Genomic DNA, 25,147 nt, shown 5'->3' with positions numbered 1-25,147 from the left:
TATGATGGTATCTCCAAGGTTACTTCCTAAAAAATAGAAAAACTCCCCAACCCCAAGGCCAATCCCTGCAGCTAAATTAATACACTGAATTTTGAAAATAAGCAAAAGTTAAGACATGTCAGATAATATTTAGAATGAGACCTCAACGCTTTCAAACTGGCCATTTGGGTTAAAGTCCTTTAGGGAAAATATGACTGAATCATAGTACAAGCTCACAGCAATAATGAATTACAGTTGCAAGGGTGTAAAGGTAGAAGGTGTCCTTCCCAATTTATTCTAAGATCAAGGTGACATCCTGAAATGAATTCATTACTGTGAACTCTTATTACCAATTAAATATTCTGCCAAATCAGTAAATATGAAATATGTTATATATTAGACATTATAAAATTCTAAATTATTTTATTAGCAGGCAATACAAATTTAGTTCAATAATGGGAATATCAGTGATATTCTGTGACAAAGAACAGTGTAAACCACTTAGATATCTTACATTTAGTCGAACATAGAAAACTGTCAGATCCTGGCTTTCTATAAATCGCATCAGTATAGGCACTTGTCTTCAATTTTAGTTATTCTTGAGTATCTCATAATAAAATTAACACAACAGTAATATTCTGTGTATTTATCAGTATCTCTCATGTATGTAAACTCTGTTACTGGGTTGATGAATGCTACATGGATACTCAAAGCACAGAAGCCGTGTATTTTCTGGCCAAAAGAAACCATTAGAGCTAAATAATCTGCCCTGTTGCATCAAGAAGACATCTTTTATCCAGTGGTAACTTCATTTTCTCTTTTATGATGAAAATGAAAATGATCTGCCCTAGAGCAGACTTTTGAATTGAAGGTGTCAAAGAGAGCAGAATTTATTACATGATCAGGGTGCCGTGGTGACTAATTACTGGTATATTATAAATATTCTGTCTTGCTTCTTAATGTGGACATTGAAAATTTTGATTGTCACTAACTCAGTAAATCATGCTCTTTTTGTTAAGCAAATTGAAAGGCTAACTAACTTGTATACTTTGCCAATGTACAGGTATTTCTGAATTTGTCCTAATGTACTGGAAAACTGGCAACCCAGATTGTAGTAACTGGCACAATAGTTTTGAGCCCTATTAAGGGCTCAAAAAGCTCAAAAATACTCATTAATACAAGAGAGCAGGGTTATGAATTGGGTGATTCTGGCAATTAAAAATTGCATCTGACACCTTTTCCAAAATATTCACTGAGCTCTGCAGTCCCAGCTCTCCCACTTACATATGGTAATATTTCTGAATGTTCAAACTCCTCAGCATCAGTCAAGGTTTCTTAGTGCTATTGTGCAAGAGTAAGAATCTGCCATGCAATTTAGTCATGAGGTTACATAAGGATATTTTAGGCAAAGCTGTGCTTAAACTCCAGGTTTTTACTGAAACAGTCTTGCTAAACTGCACCACAGAATAAATTTCCTAAAAGATATGCAATATTAATGTTTTTCTGAGTCTAGTGTTTTAATGACACAAGAAAAACAGGGTTTCTAATATTTTGTTAGACTGGCTGGAAAAAAAGCAAATCTATGGATTTATGAACTCATCCTCAGGTCTAAAAAGGAAACAAAGATTCAAACTAATTCAGGAAGAGAAAAATGTTCCAAGATAAACTTAATTTTGTTATGTACCTAAGGCAACTTGAGACAAATAGTTAGGATTAATGATTAAACCAGGTATCTTTATTACTTGCTTGTTGCTGGATTTCAGAAGACAAACCAGGCATGAAATATCTAATTTACAATATCAGTATCATCTATGAGTCTACTTCTCACTAGGTACTATGCTATGGCCCTTCCTAATAGCACTGAAGAAAAATATCTGTTCAGAATACCAGAGATACAAAAGCAGAAAAATCTATTTATGCCCCAGGACACTAGACACATAAAACCAACTGACCTAAAGAGTATCTTAGCACGAGCACTGCCCAAGATTTTTACTACATGATGATATCAATTGCAGTCTTTAAAAATTTATTTTATTTATAAGTAACTCTAAGCAACCACTTTTTTTCTTTTGGCCTCATCGACAACATAGCAGTTTCTCTGTAACTCTGCTGTACTGTAGCTCAGTTCAGTAAGATGCTAGAACCTTTCCTACCTAAAAGACTCAGAGGTGATTTTGTTTGCTATCAGATTCAGCTTCCCCATCCATCAGCATGTTCTGCATGCTTACTGGAAAGCCAGAGGTGCAGAAATCATTGACATTCAAATGCCTGTTACCTATAGAGGAAGTTCCTTCCCTCTGGTGTTAGTTTGCTTGCAGACCACTGTAGGAGAAAAATTTGCCTTCATCCCAAACTGCAGACTTAAAGCTTCATTCACCAAAACTGCCAACTGGTACTCTTTCATCAGTAATAAATGTATATGTAAGACAGTAATCATCAGAGAAATATGTGGGTTGTTGGCTTTTTTTTTTTTTTCCAAATGTGATAAAATTAATGGTTAATGCATAGTGCAGGTCACAGCTGTAGACAGTAGGGAGAGCTGCTCTTGGGAATGACCTTGGCATTCTGCACTACAAAAGGACATCACGGTACCTTGCTTTCAGAGCAATACTAAAAAAAGATCAGATTTTCACTAGAGCAACTCTACCCTGTCATGTATCTGGAAAACATCCAGGTTTCTGAAGGACTCAAGTTCTGTTTCCAGCTTTCATCACTGGTCTCCCCACCAAACTGGATTATTCAATATGGTTAAACTGGCAGTTTACACTTGGCTGCCCTTCTCTCCCCAGTGCAGTATGGAATCATAATGAATACTGAAAAAATCAGCCTGTTATAAAATGTTTTTCCCTTCCAAAGTTCTTACTTATTTCCCAATGACACCTTGCTCCTTCGGAAGGGTGAATTTACATAACCAAACTTTCTCAGAAACTTTCAGAAGTACGTGTGGGGTAGTAAACTTTCCCCTTTTCTAGAAACAGTCCAGATGGTTTCTTTACATCCACATTACTCTACAGACAGATTTTAAACTTTTGAAGGCCACAGGCCTCATAAAAGCAGCTTTGACAACTATAACCAACCAGTTCTATGAGACAAATTTTGTGTTTTCTTAGTTTATAATCTATTTTCATTAACCATGAAGTAGAATGTTAATTACTGTTGCTATTTCATTTTAGACAGTCATATCAGTCCAAAATGGACTTCAGCGGATTCTATTGAAAACATATTTCAAAATCAAAAACGTGACAAATTAGTGTTTTAAATAAGCAACATTCAAATTCCATTCTGCAAGTACATGGTGGGAAAATTGGTTGGTCTGCAGCCTAGATCCAGAATGTCATCTCACTGTGAGGAAAAGCCTCTGTGGCAAGGAGATTTTCATACACGGTGCTTTACGTTTGCATTTAACCAGCTCTTTGCAGTAGGCCCACGGTACATAGACATGGACTGGAAAGGCAAAAGGAAGAGAGGCATTTCTAGGCAGAAAGCTTCCCTCAAAATTTTTGGAATATTTTCTTGTATTAGCACATGCAATTTCTTATCTGCACTCTGCAGCTGTCTAGCAGACACTAATGAGAGATTTCATGTTCATACCAATTACTTGAAATATTTAATGTCCTTCTTAAGGTGCATTTACACATCAAAGAAATGACTCAGTCCAAGCATCCCACAATGCTGCAGAGGGGAAAAAATGGCCCTACTTTGTGCTGTAATAAAAATGACTTTGAGTTCTCCTGTAGCTAGAGCTACATCATCAGTTTTATTTTAGACCTTCATCTTCAGAGGCTGATAACCTAGGGCAAAAGCACCGTAGCCATACAATTCTGGGTAGGCAATATATCAGGTAAACACTGAAGTCATACCTTTCTTGGTCAGTTAGTGACATTTTGGGGTGGGAAGCAGTCAGGATCCTAAAACCAACTTGAACACAACAGTGAAAGATGTAGATTGTAACTAATAGGCAGCTGAACTAAGAAGGCAAATAACCCACCCTATATTATGAAGCTAGAGTGCTGGAGATCAATTTTTAAGGTCTGAGATAAATCACTAAACTTTTCTGCCTGTAAATACACCCTACAGTACCTTCCTTCATTGGTTTTGTCAGAACACTCTCAGTAACAATGATAAAATGCTTCTGTGAAGAACACTGGGTGTTAATTAACCTGTTTGTATTTAAAAAAAGAGTTACTAAAACAATAGTTTTCAATTTGTGAGAAAACTATTAAACATCCAAGTTAGGTTGTTAGTGATGTGTTGCAGTGATGCTGGCCAGTAACTCTGGTAGTGAGTTTCAACTCTAAAGGATTTTCTAGGGCTTTTCCCAGCTGCTAGAAAATATATTCACTCTACATGAAAGCAAAGAAATCTGGGTTTGTTACATGAAAGGTTCCTTTTATTGTGTAACAATCTCATTTTGTTTACTACTATCTTAGTAAAAAATTCTGACCATGCAGCTCAGGGTGTTTGGTTAGGGACTGCTGTTGCTTACCTGTGTAATAACCTGTCCCTGCCCGAGATGGACTTTGAGCTCCAGCATTTCAAGTTAGTGAGAAAGGCTGTGATCCATAGGAAATACAGCTGGGTGGTAAGTGGTGAGACCAGCAGTGTTTGCCCAAAACACCAGGCACTAAACCCCTCTCCTTTCATTGCACCATGAGGCTGCTGCTCTCCTGCCATTTTCCACCCAAAGAAATTGCTGTTATTGCCATAGATTGCTGCTTACAAAGACATCTTACCCTCAGTACATAAACATCTGAATTTAGCCTCACATCCTTGAAGGTCTTATTAGATCTGTCTCTGGTAAAGAAACATCTTTAGCTGTTAAATCGAATAACGTTTTCCTAGCACACATATTTCAATGGCTGTGTTTGGTTCACAGTCTTCACTCTGAATACACTTCAGTCTTTTTAAAAAATATAAGTCAGCACTGGGAATACATTTTCAGTCTTGAAATAGCTGGAAAGATAATTGTAACACTTTTCTTTTTAAAATTTAGAATACTAGCTAAAATAATAAATATATTCACAAATTTGAAGTATACTTCCAAAATGAAGACAATGTTTAAAAATTATCTCACAATTCTAAAATCTCTAATTGATTCCCATGTTTCACCATTTTGAAAAGAATTTGAAATCAGACTCACAGAAATTAAAAAATGAAAGTGGTAGTCTCTCTGAAAACAATATAGTTTAAAGTATAGCAAAGCCCCTGCATTTTACTTTAATGGGGAAGAATTAATTTTTAAAATTCCCAAAGTTTATTTTGTCTATGCTAAAACTGATAGTTCTTTTTTCAGTAAATCAAATAGTTGTTATTCCATTTAAAAAATTAGTTGCCAAATTTGGAAGAGTAAGCTTAATATTAGTGCAGGCAGTTTTTGTCTGATTTGTAGGTCAGATAAAACAAATGGTCCCTTTGATGCTGTTAGCAAAAGTCGATTTAATATTTAAGCCTTTTCTTCAGTTAGTATTCCCTAACCAGAAACTATTAATCTTTGTGGCTTTTCATTCCTGTTGGTGCTTAACCTCCTTTTAAATAACCTTTACTAATTTTTTATTTTTACAGTTGAAATGGTTCAGAGGTGCCCTTTAACTTCTGTGACTCTCTGGTCAGTATCTGGTCAGTAATTATGGTTCCAGGCAAAGAATAGAGAACTTCAGCTATGGGAAATTCCCAGAAAATACTTGTATCCTCAGTCAGCATCCAGATATTTCACTGTCAGAATGACATAAAATTCTCTGCAGAAAAGTGCAGGTGCAGATGTGTGCAATTTCACGAACAGAAGTGTGGAGTGGTGGGGTGGGTATAAAGAAAAATATACCAAAAGAAGTTACTGAAATGACAAAATCCTGGGAGTACAAAGGAATCAGGAACACAGCTATCACTTGTTATTTCATTAAAATAAATAAGAAATAAATACTCTGACTTATCCCTGTTGCAAGTTCAGCTGGAATGGGCACAGGACCCGTGACAGGACATCATGCAGCCATAGATCTACTTATGACTGTGGTGGCAAAGAAATAAACTTTCTGTATGGGTACAGAGCAGCATGATTTCACATTATCCTCTGAAGCATGTGGTATTGTCTGTCACAGAACATGAAAATGGATCATATTGCTAATGTATTTCTTAAAGGTATGATAGCAAAATTTGAATCTACACCAAATGAAGGCATTATGAGATTGGGAAATCTTACTATACCCACAAAAGGAAAGAGAGATCAGACGTAAGGTACTTGCAGAGGATGACTAGGGGCATGAAATACAAGCAGAATAATAAGATAAAACCATCCTCAGAGAACCTGTAATACCAATGCCAATAAAAATTATGCAGATCAGGATCTCATAAGAGAAGAATAATTATGCAGAGATCGAACCAAGTGGATAATTTATTTTTTTTTTTTTAAATATTACCAAAATCTTCATCCCTTTGCTTGGTTGCAATGGGAATAACACACTTTATAGAAGAGCTGTGATAGGATCATCAGCATACAGTTCTCCCTGTTTGGAGCCAGAACAGTTGATGAAATAGGAGGGGCAGTGTGAACAGGAGGTGAAATGATCATAAGAGAGAGACAGATAGGACTGAAGTCCTGGATTTAGAAATAAATATAGTTAGCACAGTAATATGAGCATGTGTGTCCTGGATGCCCACCTGCAAGAATGTAAAAGGGATAAACTTCTAGAAAGTATTTTATATTAATTTTAACAGTCTATCTAAACATTTGTACAGGCAAACTAAACAAAGGAAGACTTGGGTTGCTAAAAGCAACTTTATGAAAAGTGAGGTGTCCCCCAAATGTAGAATGGTCTTGGAAGAACCATGACTTTGGAGACTGTTTTACACTGTGTAGGCCTAGAATTGCAGTATTCATTATTTCCAAACACCAGCTTGCAAAAGAAGCAGAGGAGAGGACAATCTGATCAGGGAATGTGGCATGCCTGGAGACTGTCAGCTTCTCAGTCTTCCACCCAAAGCAGCCTTGCCCTGTCTCTTGCCAGCCTGCCTGGTTACCCAGCCCATCACTGGACCAGGCTGTCTCGACCTGCTATGTGCAGAAGGATGCAGAGCTGAGGCTTGAAGTGTGACGCCCATTCCTGCCACACACACCAGATGAAAGAGATGACTCAGGTGCAGTCTCTCAGAGTTCAGTTTCTGTGAGTCTCAGCCTACAAACGTATCTGTGTGTGGCAGGCAGGGACACAGGCACAGTGTGAGGCAGTGACTGATGCTAAAGGGGTTTGCATCTGCTCCTGAAATGCAACCCGTAGCCCTGTATTAGCTGCTGGGACTCTCTACAGTGCTTTTCCAAATGAGATTCAAAGCAATAGCACAGTGAGCACGACAAACACTGCTCCAAGGAAGATACTAATGAGAGATGTGTCTGAAATTCCACCCTCCTTCAGCTTTGGACTCCCAGAAGAGGATTAGCTGTGCTACAGAGTGCTGCACTGGAGTCTCTCTGATACAGCAAACCATCTTTCTAGCTTCAGACTAAACCTGCAGAGTCTACTCGAAACATTTCGTACTGGGAGACCCAGACAGTGCAGCTGCAGTAATTCTCAGTTGTGTAAGATATGTCTTGAGGACACAGGGAACTACAGATGCTGAGAAGCTGAACTATGATCACCATCAGTTCAGTCCCACCTGAAGAAATTGCTGTCAGCCCTAACAGAAACCATCCTGGATAAATTAGGCTATTATACATTAGACAATGAAAAAGGTAGCAGAGGACAAAAAATTAGACTGAGTGGGAGCATCCCCATTAGGGTGGCTGAACTAAGAACAGTTCCTGTACTATTTTAAACAAAAGTATCTTCCATTGCTCAGTTTTCAGCAGACATTATTCTACTTGTATATATTAGACTTGCTGACAACAGACAGTAGACTGAATGTCTGAAGGGATATATGTAGAGAAAGGCCTGAGGTACAGCATGGGTAGTGAATCTTCCACATAGGGTGCATGCAGATGCAGAATTTTAGGCAGGAAAGAACTAACCAGTGAATTCAAAGTCTCTGTAGACCAAGGGGCAGAGATTTCTAAGCAAATTATAAACACTGCTCACGGTCTACAGAAAGAGTTCAAGTTCTTTTATCAGAGGATGAAACTGAGAAGCTGAGAAAAAGGAGAAGACAGAACTAAAGGAAATACCAAAAAAATAATGAAAAGTAGTTTTGCTTTTCTGTAAATAGTAGGAATGCAAGCTACAGTGGGAAGTACATGTGAAGTGTGAATTAGGCAATAGCCATTTGTTGAGTACCTACATGTCACCAGAACCTGCCCTCAAAGACTGCAAAGCAAATAATATCACATTAAACAGATTAAGTCAGACAGAAAAAAAAGTGAATGCAAAATTATAAAATAAGGTAGTGGCAAAAAAATCTCACAATTTTGGTTATGAGAGCACTTCAGAAGCTGATACAGGATTATATGCCACTGCAAAGAGTGCTGCACACATGGGAAAAATATTATTCTTGCTTTCTAAGAGTTAAATTATCAAAAAAGCTAAATCATGTACTAATATACACGTATTTTACTAATTGTAAGAATCTGTGAGATTTCATTCATCTTCTCCAGTTACCATAACCAATTAGCATCATTGCTTCTTTGTCTATATTCTTTGTACTTTGCACTTTTGTGCTCCTGTCTGCTTTTCTCCATGTGCAATGAAGCAGACAGATGTGCACTGACAAGTGGGAAGAAACTGTCCTTCTCATAATGTTCCAGAATTTTAACAACAAAACAGAAAAAAAAAAAAAAAGCTAAGGAAAGGAATTAATCTTAATGGCAGAATGACAAATGTGATATTTGGAAGATTCTGGTTTAGTGCATGCATACAATGCTACTACATACACTGCATGTATGACATCTTCATTCTAAAAGATCAATAAAGTTGCAAAGTATTTAAAGGACAGGATTGTTATTTCTGAGGAAGATTACAGGTGTGATTGGGATTCATAAAATAGCTTGAATATTTCCAGTGACTGACAGAGCTTGTTCTGAGTTGAAAAGTCCTAAATCCAAGCACTGCTCAGAACTCTGCTACTGAAATCAGGTGGATGCTTGATGATTCATCAGTTCATACAACAATGGTGTGAAGGCAAAAGACATAAAATTAATATCGCAGAAGAATAAAGGAGAGCACTATTAACAAATCCAATTACATTTGCAGCAAGCAGTAAGTGACAGGTCCTTGCCCTCCTTAGTTGGAGTCGTCGATCAGCAACTCTTAGAATCATAGAATCGGCTGGGTTGGAAGGGACCTCAGAGATTACTGACTTTGGTGAGAGGCTTTTAACCTCAGGCTACTGAGCAGTCCTGTCAAACACTGACCTGCTTGGCCATGGTCAGTAAATATGTTCACCACCATGAATTTAGCAACACTTCTGCTTTACACTGTTTTCTGTGACCCATTTCTTTCTGGCTTCTCACTCAGACCTGGCTCAGGGTTCCTCTTTGCCAGGATAAATTCTCAGTGTCACTTTTTCCCAAATGTGGCTGCTTTGCTGGTTTTGGTTTTTTTTCCATTCTATGACCTGACCTGGATGGCTGCAGGGAAGAGGCTCAGAGGTCTGTCAGGTTTGACAGGTGCCCCAGGCTTGAGAAGCAGACGTGACTCTTTCAAAATGTGTGAGAGTGCCAAGGATACTATTAAGAACAAAGTAAAAAAATGGAAAACAGTGCACTGGGTCCTATTTTTTGAGTGTGCAGCATGGGATAAAACAATTCGAGTCCTAAGTTTGGGACACCAAGCAGAAAAGCAAGCTAAGGGAAAATAAAAATGTAGGTTTTGTAGCATTTATAATTACAGGCCATAGTAATCCAGGTTTTCAGCTTTTCACAATTTACATTTTATTTAAGAAAATTTTCTAATATTCTTAACTATTAAATCATTAGATGCCATTATGTAAAAATTTCCCACTAATGAGAGCGTATGTACTAATTTAATACATTCTGTGGTTAAGTTTAGTGAATGAAAAATATGCAACAGTGAGAGAGAAGACCTGAGTAAAGGGAAAAAAGTTAAGCACCATAAAGTATCAGACTTTAAATATTGGTTCAGAAATCTCACTATTGTTGGGATTGGCTGATAACAGCGAGAACTGATAATTCCTTATTTCAGGAAAAGATAATTAGATTTTTCATTAAATGTCAGCTGTTTGGAGTCTAATAGCAATAAGCAGGTATAGGTTAGTAGAAAGAATGCAGCTAAAAATGTCTTGGCTCTACAAAGTATAATGTGGGTGTCACCTCTGAAACTAAAATATTTCTTGGAGCACGACACAGTCTTCCCTACTGCTAAGGAGAGCCTTGCCAGTGAAAAGTCTCAAGTGAATTATGATGTTCTCCCATTCAACAGTGAGGATGAAATCGATAGCCCATTGTTCAATGTTAATAATATTCTTTATATAAGAGCAATTTAAAAAAAATGACAAGAATATTTATGAAAAAAGTCTGATTTATCACACATTGAGAATATGCTTTGCCTGCAGCAGCCATCTGTCTGTGCACTTCACAGCTCTGTTTGCTGTGGGAGACAGGCTGTCATATGAAACATTTCTTTCTGCTGTTTATTTTGGGATTCTCAATTTGAAGAAGATAGGTATTTTTTATATTTTTTTTTCAGGACAAGAAGACATATTTGAAGGCTGACATATGAATCAAAGGCCCAGGAAAGGTGTTAATATTGCATAAAAGTTTAAATGGAAGTGAAGATTGGGTCAGACAACTGTCAATGGCTGGAAAAGCTTTCAAGCAAAGTGCCTTAGAGAGGGGTAATACCAGTGTTCAAATCTGAATGAAACAGTCTTCTGAGCACTTAAGAAGAACAACTACGTTGTCAGCTCCAACACCTATATTTGACAGCACAATTATGGCAGGAGTGCCTGCTTATAACTTTCTCCAAACAAGCATTTTTTGCACGTATGAACATTTATGATGTAGTTCTATTACAACTGTGCATTGTTAACTATCTAAAGATTGATTCCTTTCCTCAGCTTTTTATTTCTATTTTATTATAAAGATTCTGGAATTCTCTGAGAGGTGCAGTGTCTTCCCAGTTGTAGGTTCACATTTATGATCCGAATGCTTCCTTGTTAACTATGTCTACATAAACAGAAAATGCAGGTTCCTGGGTGAAAAAATAAAACACCACAAAATAAACAAACAAAGAAATAAAAAAGAAAGGAAAAAAGCTCAGTCTCAGTGGCTGATAAAGATCTTATCTGTATTGGATTTAGATTTTTCAGGGATAAAATAGGGGTAATCTTTGCAGCTTGTTTTGCAACAATATGGTCAACTTCAGAACTGCAGAAATGAAACCAAAACAAACCAAAAAACCCTAAGCAAATTGACAGCAGTGACCCTAATTTTTTCTTGTAATAGAACCACACTATAAAACACTCAGTTGGGCAAAATGAGTGCCTGCCTCACTAGATACAGGGCTAAGGTAGCAGGAAAAGAAGTACTTTAATTAACTGAATACAGGTGTGTCCTCAGCAGAGGAGAGAAAGACAAACATATCTCCTTGAAGGAGGAATAAATTTCGAGCTTTAAATAGCAAAATTTGAAGTAAGAGATGTAGTAGGTTAAAAATGAATTAATAAAGAGGAAGTGAGTAACCTGGAAAGGAGGCAGCTGAAAGAATGGAAAGAGAAAACAAAATATACAGAGTAGAAGAAACTAAGGAATGAGAAGGAGGGAAGATCATTGGAATACTCATCTGCATCAGCCCAAAGCCACTACCTTTTGTAGTACTTCTTTATCAGTTTCAACAGGAATTGACTCAGTGTTAAAAACTTGAGGGTTTTTTTTTTCTACTAGACCTGTAACTGCAGGCAGCAAAAGGAAGAGAATTTGCAGGAACTGGTTGCTTCATGATAAACTGGGGGAAAAAATCCTGCCCAACTAAGCATTAAAGGGGCATAGAGCATATTCTGGGTTTATATCTCTTTCACATGAGTTTAGTTGGAAAGACTGTGCAGATCTGGGGAATACACACCTTGCTGCTGCTCTAGTGGTGTTGCTGCTTTGGAACTGAAGCCTGTGTAGGATAAAGGAGGGATAAAGATATACCAGTACAATTTTGTCTGATGTTTGTAACATAAAAGAATCACATGTATATTGAGACAGAAATGTACACTTTTAAGAGTTGTAAAGTGATGAAAGACTTGGACACTAACTCTTCCTCAGAGCTTAGGTACGGAAAATCCATAGTTCCTTTAGTTTAAAAACATGGTTTTTGGTGGTGGTGGGTTTTTTCCCATTAAAAGAAGCAAACAAAATTAAGACATCTGATCTCAGGCGAGAAAGTCTCAGATTCCCCTTTCCTTCAAGGTCAAATCAAATAATCAACCCAAAGGGTCAAATTCCTTGTTCTGACAAGGTAAAAGGAGACTCAGTATCTTAGCTTACCAAAATCCATAACTGCAGAGCACTAACCCAGGAGCAGATGTAGCTTATAGCATCAGTGACGGAGTTAAAGTTCTGCTAACTGGCAGAAGGGCTGTGTCTCCCCACATTCCCCTGTCTGAAAAATGGATCCCACCCTTCTGCTCCTTTCTCTTGTCCTCATCCTGTATGAGCAACAAGCATGAGGAGAAGGAGTGGAGGAGGAAAACTGGGGAAACAGGGAGAAGGCGGACTTCACATAGGAGAGATCTGATCTAGAGCTTGCCAGGGTGCATAATTAATTGCTGAACTGTTGAATTCAAGAGCAGAAGCAGGCTACACTTAAACCACAAACAAACAAACAAAAGACCACAACAAAAAACCCAAAAAAACCCCCCAAACAGCCAAAATTTAAAAACTGTAGCATATTAGTGACATGTGTAAGAACATAAGTTTCCTGGAAGTCACTTAAAAACACATTTTCTCAAAAAAGCAATTTACTTTGGTCTCAGAAGAGCTACAGAGCCTAGCCTAGAGACTTCTGGATGGAACACTGACCAGGCTGAGCTCCTGCAGTGAGTGCCCATTGTACTTGCTCTACATTACAGGAAACAATTCAGCAGATACTTCTGCAATTAGATGAAGCAGAAGTCATGCCCCCAAATGCAGTATATTTTCTGGTCTGGTAGCATGTGATAACTACTTTGACTACTTAGCAAAAGATGTGTTAATCACCTTAGTGTCCCATCCAGAAGAGCCGCAAGGTATTGCCAAATGCTGAATGAAAAGGGGGAAAAAATAGCTTTTCTTGCCAAAACATGACTATGTGCCAAATGCTTTTCAACATCTTAAAAGTCAAAATATATCAGAAGAGTATTTTTGTGTTTTCAGTATTGCTGGATATTGGGAAGTTCTGATAAGAGACATCTGTTACATTAAAACAACAAGCAAGGAAAAATAAAAGAAAGATAGATTTGTAGTTTGCCTAAACAAAACTCTCTGATCATTTCTTATTAGTCACAGCTCTCAGCAGGTGATATCACATGGTGCTATAGCCCTTATTCCATCAGAATTACCCCTGGGGCAAATACTGCATCCTAGAGATATCCTGATAAATGGTGTTCTCTACACACTGAACAGCTTTACTTGGCAAAACTAATGGAGAAAGAGATCAATCAGAGGGTCTGCAGCTGCTCAGCTGTAGGGTCAAAACAAAGAAAATAGGTCACATAAGGGGCTACAGCTACTCTGCAGCTTGAAGAACTTGGAGACATTCATTTGGGAAAATCCACCCTTTCTAGTGTTGTAAAGTGAATGGTTTTTCACCCAAATTTAATGTGGGCCCATAACAAATCAGCAGAAGACTGTTTTTCACAGCATTTATAATCTGGTTTTAGATCATCCATTTAATTTGCAGTGACTGCAGCTCTTAGTGGCTTCTGAGTTCCTGAGATTTTCTGCTTACTAAAAATTAGAAAAAAAAAAAAGTAATACAAAACACTTCAGACTGCTTACTAGTTTCCTAACTTTTGTTTACAACACATTAAAATTTTTGGTAAATGGCCTCTCATGGGAGTTTTTCCAGTAGTTACTGACTACAACATGCCACCTTCATTTTCATGACCTCTGTGATTGTATTTCACCCTTGGAGTCCCCAAGTGGCACTCTCTCACCTGGAGTGGGATCTAACACTCAGGGACTCGGGGAGTAAGGTCCCACAGTAAAAGAATATCACGCTTGTGACCACCTGAGGAACCTTTTGAGATGAATTCCAGAGTCTTGAGGCATCTGGCTGATGTTGCTAAGCCACTCTATGGGATATTTGAAAAGTCATGGCTGGCAGGTGAAGTCCCTGGTGATTGGAAGAAGGGAAAAATTGCCCCCATTCTAAAAAAAAGTAGAAAGGAGCATCCTGCAAACTATTGACTTGTCAGCCTCACCTCTGTGCCTGGGAAGATCATGGACCAGATATCTTCCTAGAAGCTATGATAAACATGGAGAGGGAGGTGATTTGAAACAGGCAGCTTGGCTTCACCAAGGGCAGGTCCTGATTGACCAACCTAGTGGCCTTCTAGGATGGTGTCACTACATCACTGGACAAGGGAAGAGCTCTGGCTGCATCTTTCTGGACTTTTGCAAGGCTTTGACATGGTCCTCCCCAACATCCTTCTCTCTAAAATTGGAGAAATATAGATTTGATGGGTGGACTGTTCAGAGAACAAAGAATTGTTTGGATGGCTGCAGCCACAGAACAACAGCCAAACAGAGATCAGTGACAAGTGGTGTCTCTCAGGAGTCCACATTGGGACCAGTAATATTTTATGTCTTCATCAATGACACAGAAGAATCGAGTGCACCCTCAGCAAGTTTGCAGCTGACACCAAGGTGACCAGTATGGTTGGCATGCCTGAGCGACAGGATGTCATCCAGAGGGATTTGGACAAATTTGAGCAGTGGGCCTGTGTGAACCTCATGAGTTCAACAAGGCCATGTACAAGGTCCTTCATAGGGGTCAGGGCAATCCCTGGTATCATTTCAAGCTAGAAGATAATGGGGTTGAGAACAGCCCTACAGAAAAGGACTTGAGGGTACTGGTGGATAAGAGCTAGACACGAGCTGGTAATCAGTGCCTGCAACCCAGAAAGCCAACCATGTCCTGGGCTGCATCCAAAGAGGTGTGTTCAGCAGGCTAAGGGGGGTGATTCTGCCCCTCTATTCTCATGAGATTGCACCTGGAGTGCTGTCTGCAGTCCGGAGTCTGCAGCACAGGAAAGACATAGATCTGTTGGAGTGGGTCTCGAGGAGGGACACCAAAATTATCAGAGATGGAGCACCTCTACTATCAGGAAAGGTGGACACAGTTAGGGTTGCTCAGCCCTGAGATGAGAAGGCTCCATGGAGACTTTCAACACTTACAAGGGCCTATAAGAAAGATGGGGACAAACTTTTTAGCAGGGCCTGTAGGAATATGACAAGAGGTAATGGCTTTAAATTAACAGAGGGTAGATTCAGACTGGACATAAGGAAGAAATTTTTTACAATGAAGATGATGAAACTAGAGCAGGTTTCCCAGAGAAGTGGTAGAACCCCCATCTCTGGAAATATTCAAGGTCAGGTTAGGTGGGGCTCTGAGCAACCTGATCTAGTTGAAGATGTCCCTATTTATGGCAAGGAATTGGGACTAGATGACCGTCAAGGTCCCTTCCAACCCCAACTTTCCTACGATTCTTTGCTTCTATGCTTCTGTGTCTGCATGAAGTGAATATTTATTTTCTTTGCAAAGAAACAATGCAAAGGATTTCTTTTAAAGCACATCCCACCCCATATCCCTGAATAATATTCATTTTCTTAACACAAAAGGAATACTGCCTGTGTTCAGAATCACAGTTCAGCCACTAAGCACACGCTTCTTGCTCTGCAGAATAGCTTGCAGAGTCTGGGCCTGACTCAGGGGTACAACTGAAATGAAAAAAAAACAGAGACCAAAAATCTACAACATATATCATGTAGATCTGTTTCAAGAGATGCAGATGATGAAATTCCATTCTGTACTCTCTTTCTTAAGGACAGGAATTTCTACCAGTAGTTTTACTGTACTTTTTAGTTCATCAGACGCTAAACTTAAACTTCACATCCTGTGCTGGCCATGTTAATGATGTATTTAATTTCACAATGGTCTTCTTCTTAGTCTCCAGGAAAAATATTTGTGAATGGCAAATACTTTCTTCTTAAACATAAGCAAAAAATGACACTGAAATTCATGTCTGTGTAGGACAACTATCTAAGCCTCAATTCACTCTTAAAACAAGACTTAAATGGTGGATACTTTCACTAGTCTTATTGATGTCCTCAGTGCACACAACAGGTTTCAGAAAACATGAATGTATTATTGTGTAAAGATTATATTCTTAATAAACCCAAGAGAGAGAGATTAGAGTTATTTTAAAAAGATGCAAAATACCAATCCAGACAGTTTTGCATTCAAAGACATCATTTTTCCCAAGCATTCACATAAGCAAGAGTTTTTGTTTTATTTATTATCACTTTAGCTTATTCAGTTCCTTGTTCCCATGAGAAACTACTTGTAGGTTTCATTACTTGATTTCTTCTGCTTCTCTGCCTTTCGTTCCTTAGCAACCAGGGTAAAATTAGTAGCGGAGAGGAAATCCCAAGCAGCCCTGAGCTAGAATCTTGGAAATGTACCTTTTTATTTCACAGAATCACAGAAGAGTTCAAGTTGGAAGGGATTTCCAAAGGTCTTCCGGTCCAATCCCCCTGCTCGAGCAGGGCCAGCAGCAGCAGCTTTCCCACAACTGTGTCAATGTGGCCTTTAATATCTCCTACACCTCCTTGGGCAAACCTGTGCCAGTGCTCAATCACCCTTGCAATAAAAAAGGGTGCTCCTGATGCTCATACAGAACCTCCAGTGTTTCACTTCCCTCTTCTTCTGTCACAGGGTGCCAGTGAAAAGAGCTGGCTCCATCCTTTTTGCCCTCTCCCTTCAGGTCCCATCTCTCAGCCTTTCCTTATGGGAGAGGTGCTCCAGTCAATTTTTCATCCTTGTGGCTCTTCACCGGACTCTCTACTATTTGTCCCTGTCTCTCGTGCACTGGGAAGTCCAGAACTGGACACATCACTCCAACTGTGGCCTCCTCAGTGCTGAGGAGAGGGAGAGCATCTCCTCCCTAGACCTGCTGGTAATGTTTTGCCTGATGCAGCCCAGGATACTATTTATACCAGGATAGCATTAAGCCACCTTCACTGCAAGGGCCCACTGCAGGTTGATGCTGAGGTTGTGTCAACCTGGAACCCCAGGTCCATTGCTGCCAATCTGCTTTCCAGCTTGTTGGCCCGCAGCATGTGTTGGTGCATGGGGTTCTTCCTCCCCAGGTGCAGGAATCTTCAGTTCCTCTTGCGGAGCTGCATGAGGCTGCTGCCAACTCATTTCTCCAGCTTGTCTCCATCCCTGTGGATGGCAGTGCAATGCCCTGGTGTATCAGCCATCCCTCCCTCCAGTTTTGTATCATCAGCAACCTTGCCAAGGATACACTCTGCCCCATCATCTAGATCAATAATGAAGAAGTTGGACAGGACTAGAGCCAGTATTGACTCCTGGGATACACCACTAGCTCCTGGTCTCCAGCTGCACATTGTGCCACTGATAATCACCCTGTGAATTCAGCCTATTCAGCCAGTTTCAGTTCATTTCACTGCCTTCTCATCCAGCCCCTACATCAACAACTTCTCTATGAGGATCATATGGGAGACAGTGTCAAAATCCTTACTAAAGTCAAGGTAGAAAATATCCATTGCTCTCCTCCTATTTACCAGGCCAGTCATTTCATCACAGAAGTGTCTTCTTCTTGTTTAAAAATGACGATGTTAAACTGAATGTTAGGTTTGATCAGAGAACTAGTTCAATATCAGGATTTATGTGAACTGAAAATTGCTAATATACCTGTCTGTCATGTATATCTGCCAGTCCTTAAAACACCACAGTACTTGGAGAGCCTCCAAAGCTAGCTAAGTATCTCACCTTGAAAGCACGTGGCCTGAATTCCTTTGAAAAACAAATGCAAAACTAAAGAAGAAATAGAATTGACACCATTTAAGCAGGTTAGGATGGAAAATACCATTTGATCAAAAAATATCTGTAAGTAGTTTTGTTTGAACATCCCTCTGGCATATGAAGCCACTGTGAAAAGCTTTGCTATTGCCACAACTGTCAATGCCATACGACAAGATTAGATGAAAACTTTTAAGCACACAGTTGCAGGGAACAGTTTGAAATTTCTGTCCTTTTCATTTATCAGGCCATGAGCTAATTAGGTGGAATAAGTCAGAAAACTTCCCTCGTGGCATATTAATTCATAATGCATATTCATGGGGGTTCTACTCATCCTCTCAAGCATCCTGGACTGCCTACTGAGAGGCAGCATGGTTTGCCCTCCAGTACTGCCCTGTAGGAAAGTGGGTATAACACCACTTACTGTGTTTTGAAGTCTAATTAGCTGTTTGCAAAAAGAACTGAGGTCGGCACATGAAAAGTGCTTCAGAAATGCAAAATATTATTATTACTGTTCATAATAACAATAAAGAACACACATCAAATAATTATCATAGCAAAACAACAGTGATAATTTTTTTACTGTCAAATGATATGAAATGGATATTGTAAGGAAGTTAGGAATACACCTTTTCCTTCAGCATAACCACTTAAATACTATTCTTTTTGGTCTTTAATAGATTCTGTTAATAATACAACTGGCATTAAACATTATATGCATAAGCTAGGTGACTTTTCCAAACAGAGAAAATAATATGGCTAATGTTTTAAAAACAAGCTCATCTTAGGTTAACAAATACTGAATGTTGATCATGAGATTTTCCAGATTTTCAAGCCCAAGAATTGGGTAGTCTCTTGAAAAACATGACCTATTTTTAAACATTGATCTTCAAAATGCTCTACTTACAGTCTTATGTTCAAAGTATTAGGCTGCAAGGTTTGGAACAATCTAAATAATTGATGATCTCCTAATCAAAAGGGACATACATCAAAGAGAAAAAGCTACAGTTCTGTTCATTGAAAGACTTAGCCAAATATGGGAAAAAAAAAAAAAAGAAAAAAAAAGAAAAAGGAGGTTAGTGACTGAAAATGTGGGCAAAAAAAGAATTAAGCCACTACTGAACTTTTTTTACAGACCACTCCTACCATAAATCCCACAAATTGTTTATGATGAATAATTCAGTTGACAATATCAAGAAAAAAATAAATCCCAAAGCAAACTAAATTTTCACTTGCTTTCCATAAGTCATACATATCATCCCTTTGTACTCAAACCAGTAATAGACTCTAATCCAAGTATTCAAACACCTAATAGACAGTATTCCAATCCTTCAGATTCTCCCACCTAGAGTATGTCTTTGTGACAGGCAACTTGCCAGGCTGGAAATTCATTGTTTCCCTACATAATAATAATAACAGACATCACTGTCTTAATTTAAATATGTTTAAAATATTTCAGTTAAACTGGGGAAAAAACCTGCAGAATTAGAAAAAGGTTTTACATTAATAACTGTACAAAGGCAAGAGTTCTTGAAAACTAATGTGAATTAGTGGCTATAAAAATAATGTGAATTAATGGCTATAAGCTGGGTCAAAATCAATTTAGAGATATTGCAAAACACCCACTTTAGAGTATGCCTTTACTTAAACTCTGGCAACTTCATATGTAAATCATGTCTAGGGATACAGATATATCTTAAATCTTTGAGTACCAATGGAAGCCAGTTTCTATGAATTCTAATTTTATATGAAAGGCAAACAGCATCCATTTCACAGAGATGCAGGGTATTTCTAATTCAGAAGATCACTGACATCACTTTACCATGAAATTTTCTGAATAGATCTTTGAAGGCAAGAGTCTTCTTCTTAATTACTATATTTAGTAATTGCACTAAAATGGTGCTACCTTCCAAAGCACACTCCAAAACCTGTAATTTTAATGGCTAGACTTGATTAACCTTTTAAAAAGAATCTATCCAGTTACTACTTTGCAGTCTGTGTCTAAGAGAATAAAACAATTATCTTGGTATTTTCTTTATGGATTTGTCTTAAGTATGTCCAAGCACAGTTATTTAGCCACAGGTTTTTGTCTTGATGTCTTTGCTGGCTTCTGGTCTTGTCTTTTTTCCTTAAGTCACCCTCACTTTCATTCATTTCTCATGTTTTTAATCAAAAGCAATAGAAAAGGGATGCTTGTTTTTCCATATCACTCCTGTCTATAGGCAGCCTTACCATTCAGAAAAGTTTAAGAGATTTTGATAATCCTAACATTAAATTATTAGCAAAAGATAAACATGCGCTTTTTAGTCTGTTTTATGGGTTAAATCTACCATTATAAATGTAACTGATTTTTTTTTCTTTTTAGAGCTTTTAGAGAGAGTTTCAATAGGATGTATTCTCAGTGAGATGAATATGGTGCAAACACATGATGGAGGGTCTATGATGTGCAATATAGAATTGCAAACAAATAGGTCATGAGACCTCTGGTGAGGTACATAAAAACCAGAGAAAAGGAAGTCCTGATAGCACAATTCCTACACCCTAAGGCAACCACACCGATCATCACAACCACACATCATTATTAATACAACAACTCAGAAACAAACTTATTTTATGAAAAAAAATATATGAAATTAATTAATCCGTTTACGGGATGCATATATGCAATGCTTTGGATAAAATTTTCCTACATATATTGCCACACTTATATATTAAAATGTAAATCTTCTAATTAGAGTGTTTTAAATGGGGGGGGGGGGGGCAAAAAATTTCAGCACTTACTCTTGGCACTTTCCCATATACAACATACATTGTTTACCCCTTTCTCTCTCTAAATTACTGTCAGTCTCTGAATAACACAAAAATAATAAATGCACACTTTCTCTAGCTGCATTCCCTTTCAAAAGTGGAAAATGAGATACAAAAATGACTAATGAGTTACTACATTATTTTAGAATATGGGCTGAATGTCATGTGCTAAAACTAAACAGACTTAAGAAAGGAAAAGTCTTGTGAATAGTTATAGACTGGACAGCCTAATAGCTTGGTATCTCCCATGTCTGAATCACACCCAAAGGCAAAAATAAAACCGCTCCACATAAAAAACCAAGAGTCTAAAGATCTACAAAGTTGCCTATTATCACATCCTTGAACCTTTATAAAAATTTACTCAAGGGAATATCAGATCCATCTAAAAATGGCACACACCTTTGACTCTTCTCAAAATGAATGAGAATTGGATGCCTGAAATTGCCATCTGAAGCTGAATACAGAGGGATCTACTGAAATTGCAAAATTTCCTTTCAATTCAGGATGTCAGCATGACATTGTATTAACAATGAGGGCTGTCAGAAGTGCAGAAATGCAAGGTGTAAGGGGAGGATGTTCACTTACAACTTAAGTGTCTTGGCTTGCAGCTCACTCCATTTCCCATTAGACCTCAAGGTAGGCAATATGGTTCTTTTCTTCTCTACCTGCTTCAAAACACGGAAGATAATTGCTTTGTAATGAAAGCAATTAGCTTAAAAATGATGCCATTTCCTATGAACTTGATAGTCAGGAGAAGTCACAGCAATATTTGGTGGTCAACATGAGTTTTGTTTGCCAATATACTTACTTGTTTCCTTCGAACACAAGACTGATAATAGGAAAAGGAAATAGTTTTCCTTTAGCCCCTTCTCATGATTCATTTATGAAGCTCCTGACACAAATGAGAGCACACTGCTCCCAGTTAAAGGGTGGCAGCTCTTTGCTGAAGGACTGGTTGTCGCTATCACACACTTCTGTCACACAGTTGGAAGCAGCTTAATTCTGAGTTTAGATGAACATGTCTCTCTCTCCAAAAGGCTAGACAAAATTTGGGGAACAGTCTGTCACATTTTAAGCCATGTATTTTTTTTTGTAATTTGCCTTGTCTATCTTTTCCTATTAGTTTCTGCAATTCACTGTGACAGTTTGAGAGATTCAAAGCCCTTGCAGTAACTCTTAGAGTTTTCTTACGTAAAATGAAAATATTTCACATAGTTTAAGTGTATTTACACACATACCTATATATAAGGAGGTTCTGAGGTTCCCAGATGTGTATTATTTCATGATGGGCTACTGAAAAGTAGCCGTGATCTAAAAGAGATTTTATTTAACCATGCTTTTATTCCTCTGTATTTAGTACAGCCTTCTACTTTCCTAGTCAGCAGCATGCCACCTGCTCTTTCATTTCCTCAAAGTAGGTCAGCAGTCAGCCATCAATCTTTCATCTTCATTACAGCTAAATCTTAAAGCCTGAGGCAAATGAATCATTTTAAAGGAGATGCAGTGATAGTTGTGGCATTCTCTCTCTCGTGTTAGCCACTTGTGGCTGAAAAAAATATCACAAAATCCAGAAGCTAGCCATCCTTTAACTTGAAAACAACCATACAAGCAGTTTTCACGACTTCTTTGTAAAAATCTGACGCCTGGTTCATAAACACAAAAACATGGGTGCAGTCTCCACATTGTACAATCTCCTTCATATACTTATTAAACTCTGGATTTCAAATGTAAAATTTTTTCCTCTCTACAGGAAGACAATTCCAGGTCTTTTTTTAACCTATTGCATTGAAAACATTTCTCACTTCCAGCTACTGTTTACCATGATCAATTTTTAACTATTTTTCATGTGTTAGCACTAATATGCCATTTGAATTTCCCCTACTGGTCATACTCCATGGAATTTAGAGACAGTAATCATATCTCCTCCAAGCATTAATTCTGCAAAATTGAGCAAGCTGTTCTTCTTTACATTTCTTTAATAACAGAGGTTTTCCTTTTTTATTATTAGCCTAAGATTTCTTGCAATTATCTGCCCCTTTGTGAGCTAATTTTTTTTATTAGAAGTGACCAGTAAACAGAATACTGTGATTTAGAATTTATTAACAAAGTTTGTGGAACATAGCTTTTTTTTTCTGGTCTAATAATTGTACATATTTGTACTGAACTTTGAAAGACTTTTGCTTTTACATAGCAGTTTTATTTCTTTAAGATGATGAAGTACAGTGAAGCACTGAACTGTTTTCAGATACACAGGTATCTGGCAGTTTCCCCAGATACAGGCAACAGCTCACTGGTTATTTTCTTGAACAACAAAAGACCAGGCAGGATCAGGCAGACAAGAAAGAGCTTTTAAACAACAGTTCAGGGTGGAAGGAAGCCTATATGAAGTGGAATGGATGATGACCAAATCCAGAGCTTACAGTTTAAGATTAAAGGGCAGAATGAAATGGAGTGTGTTGTGATCAGTGCTTACTACTGATCACCTGATCAGGAAGAAGTTGATGAGGCTTCATTCAGACAGTGAGAAAAAGTTTCATGTTTGCAGATCTTGATTCTCATGTGGGACATCACCACCCTGATATATTCTGGAAAGAAAATAGAGGAAACAACAGGTAGTGGAGATCTTGTGGATTGAATAGATGATAACTTCCTGGCACAGGTGGAGGATGATCTGATGAGAGAAGGAAGTCCTATGGACAGTATAATTACAAAAAAGGAAGAACTGATGGAGGAGGAGAAGGTTGGTGGAAACCTTGGCTGCTGTGACCATGAGATAGTGGAGTTTGTGATCCTGAAAAGGGGAAACAAGGCAAATAGCCTCGTAACACCTCTGGACTGGAAGATGGCAGATTTTGGCCTACCGAAGGATTTGTTGAAGTATCCCAAAGGAGCTGGTAATAGAGAAAAAAAAAAAAAGTAGACCAGCAAAGCTGGTTCATTGTCAAGAATGTGTAAGAATGGACCATCCCTATATAGAGGAAATCAAGTCCCAATAGCAAGAGGCCTGCATGGATGAACAAGAAACACCTGAATCAACTCAGACCTAAAAAGGAATTGTTACAAGAGGTTAAAGTTGGAACAGGTGACACCAGAGGCATATAGAAACACTGAATGTGCAGGAATGGGATTCGGAAAGTCAAAGCTCATCTGAAGTTTACTCTTGGAAGAGACAGGAAGGGCAATATAGAGTTTTACAGGTCTTTTCACGGCAAAAAGGCAGATTATTGAAAATGAGGGCCCGATACTTAATGAGGAAGGGGACCTGGTGACAAAGGACAATGCCTTTTTCACTCCAGCATTTAGCAGTAATATTTACCCTGAGGAATCACAGCCTCTGAAAAGTCTGGAGCAAGGAAGTTTTATCCTCAGGAGGATCAAGTTAGGAAACGTTACCACTAGTGGGCATATGCAAATCTGTGGGACCTGATTGAAGACTGATGTCATTGTAAAACCACCCAATTATCTTTGGAAGATCATGGAGGATGGGGGAGGTTCCAGAGGAATGGAAAACCTGAAGACCACCATTATGGTTGATAAGGGGAAACCGAAGGACTGAGGAAACCACAGGCCAGTCAACCACATCTTAATCCCTGTGATAGTGATAGAACAAATCCCATCAGGAACCCTTTCCAAGCACATGAAGAACAAGGATCCAATTGCAAGCACTCAGCAAAAATGTATAAAATTCATAAAATCCTCTCTGACCAACCTGATAGCCTTCTATGACAAAATGCTTAGCTTAATGGATGAGAGGAGAGCAGCTGGCACTGCTTTTCTTTTTAGCACTTGTTCTATAACATACTCATAGACAAAGAGATGAAGCAGGAAGTAGACAAGTGGACTGTGAGTGAGACTAAATTCTGACTCTACTGCCAGACTCAAGGGATTGTGATACCCAGCAGCATACTATTCAACTGGAGTCCACTGACAAGTGGTTTTTCCTAGGGATCAACACTGCAGCTAATACTGTTTAACACGTTCATGATGTGGATGGTAGCACAGAATGCTTCCTCAGCAAGTTTGCAGATGACACAGAAGTAGTAGGAGGCATTGATACAGCAGATGGTTGTGCTGCTATTCAGTGGTATGTTGAGAGGCTGGAGATCTGGGCAGATAGGAATGTCCTGAGTTGAAAAAAATGAAATGCCAAGTCCTTCTTCTGGGGAGGAAGAACTACAGACACTCTCCTATGCAGGCTGGGTGGTGCTCAGCTGGGAAGCAGCTTTGTAGCTGAGGCCCTAGGGGTCCTGGTGGAGACCAAATGGAACCTGAGACAGCACTGGGCATTTGGAAAAGTGTCTCCATCTGGTTGAAGGAGGTGATTCTTCTTGTCTCCTCAACCCTAGTGAGATCATACTTGGAGAACTGTGTCCAAGCCCAGGAACCCTAGTACAAGAGAGACACAG

General features: G+C 38.6%; 1 protein-coding gene across 1 annotated transcript in view; it reads right to left on the bottom strand.

Moving 5' to 3' along the window:
- The window catches only part of GABBR2 (gamma-aminobutyric acid type B receptor subunit 2), a 470,545-nt gene that overhangs the window by 100,792 nt on the left and 344,606 nt on the right, over positions 1-25,147 (bottom strand). The window lies entirely within an intron of this gene.

This window comes from Calypte anna, chromosome 2 (assembly GCF_003957555.1).
Source record: "Calypte anna isolate BGI_N300 chromosome 2, bCalAnn1_v1.p, whole genome shotgun sequence".
In the NCBI taxonomy this organism is placed as follows: Eukaryota; Metazoa; Chordata; class Aves; order Apodiformes; family Trochilidae; genus Calypte; species Calypte anna.
Note: the sequence above shows the minus strand (reverse complement) of the source record. Positions and strands in the feature narration are given on the sequence as shown.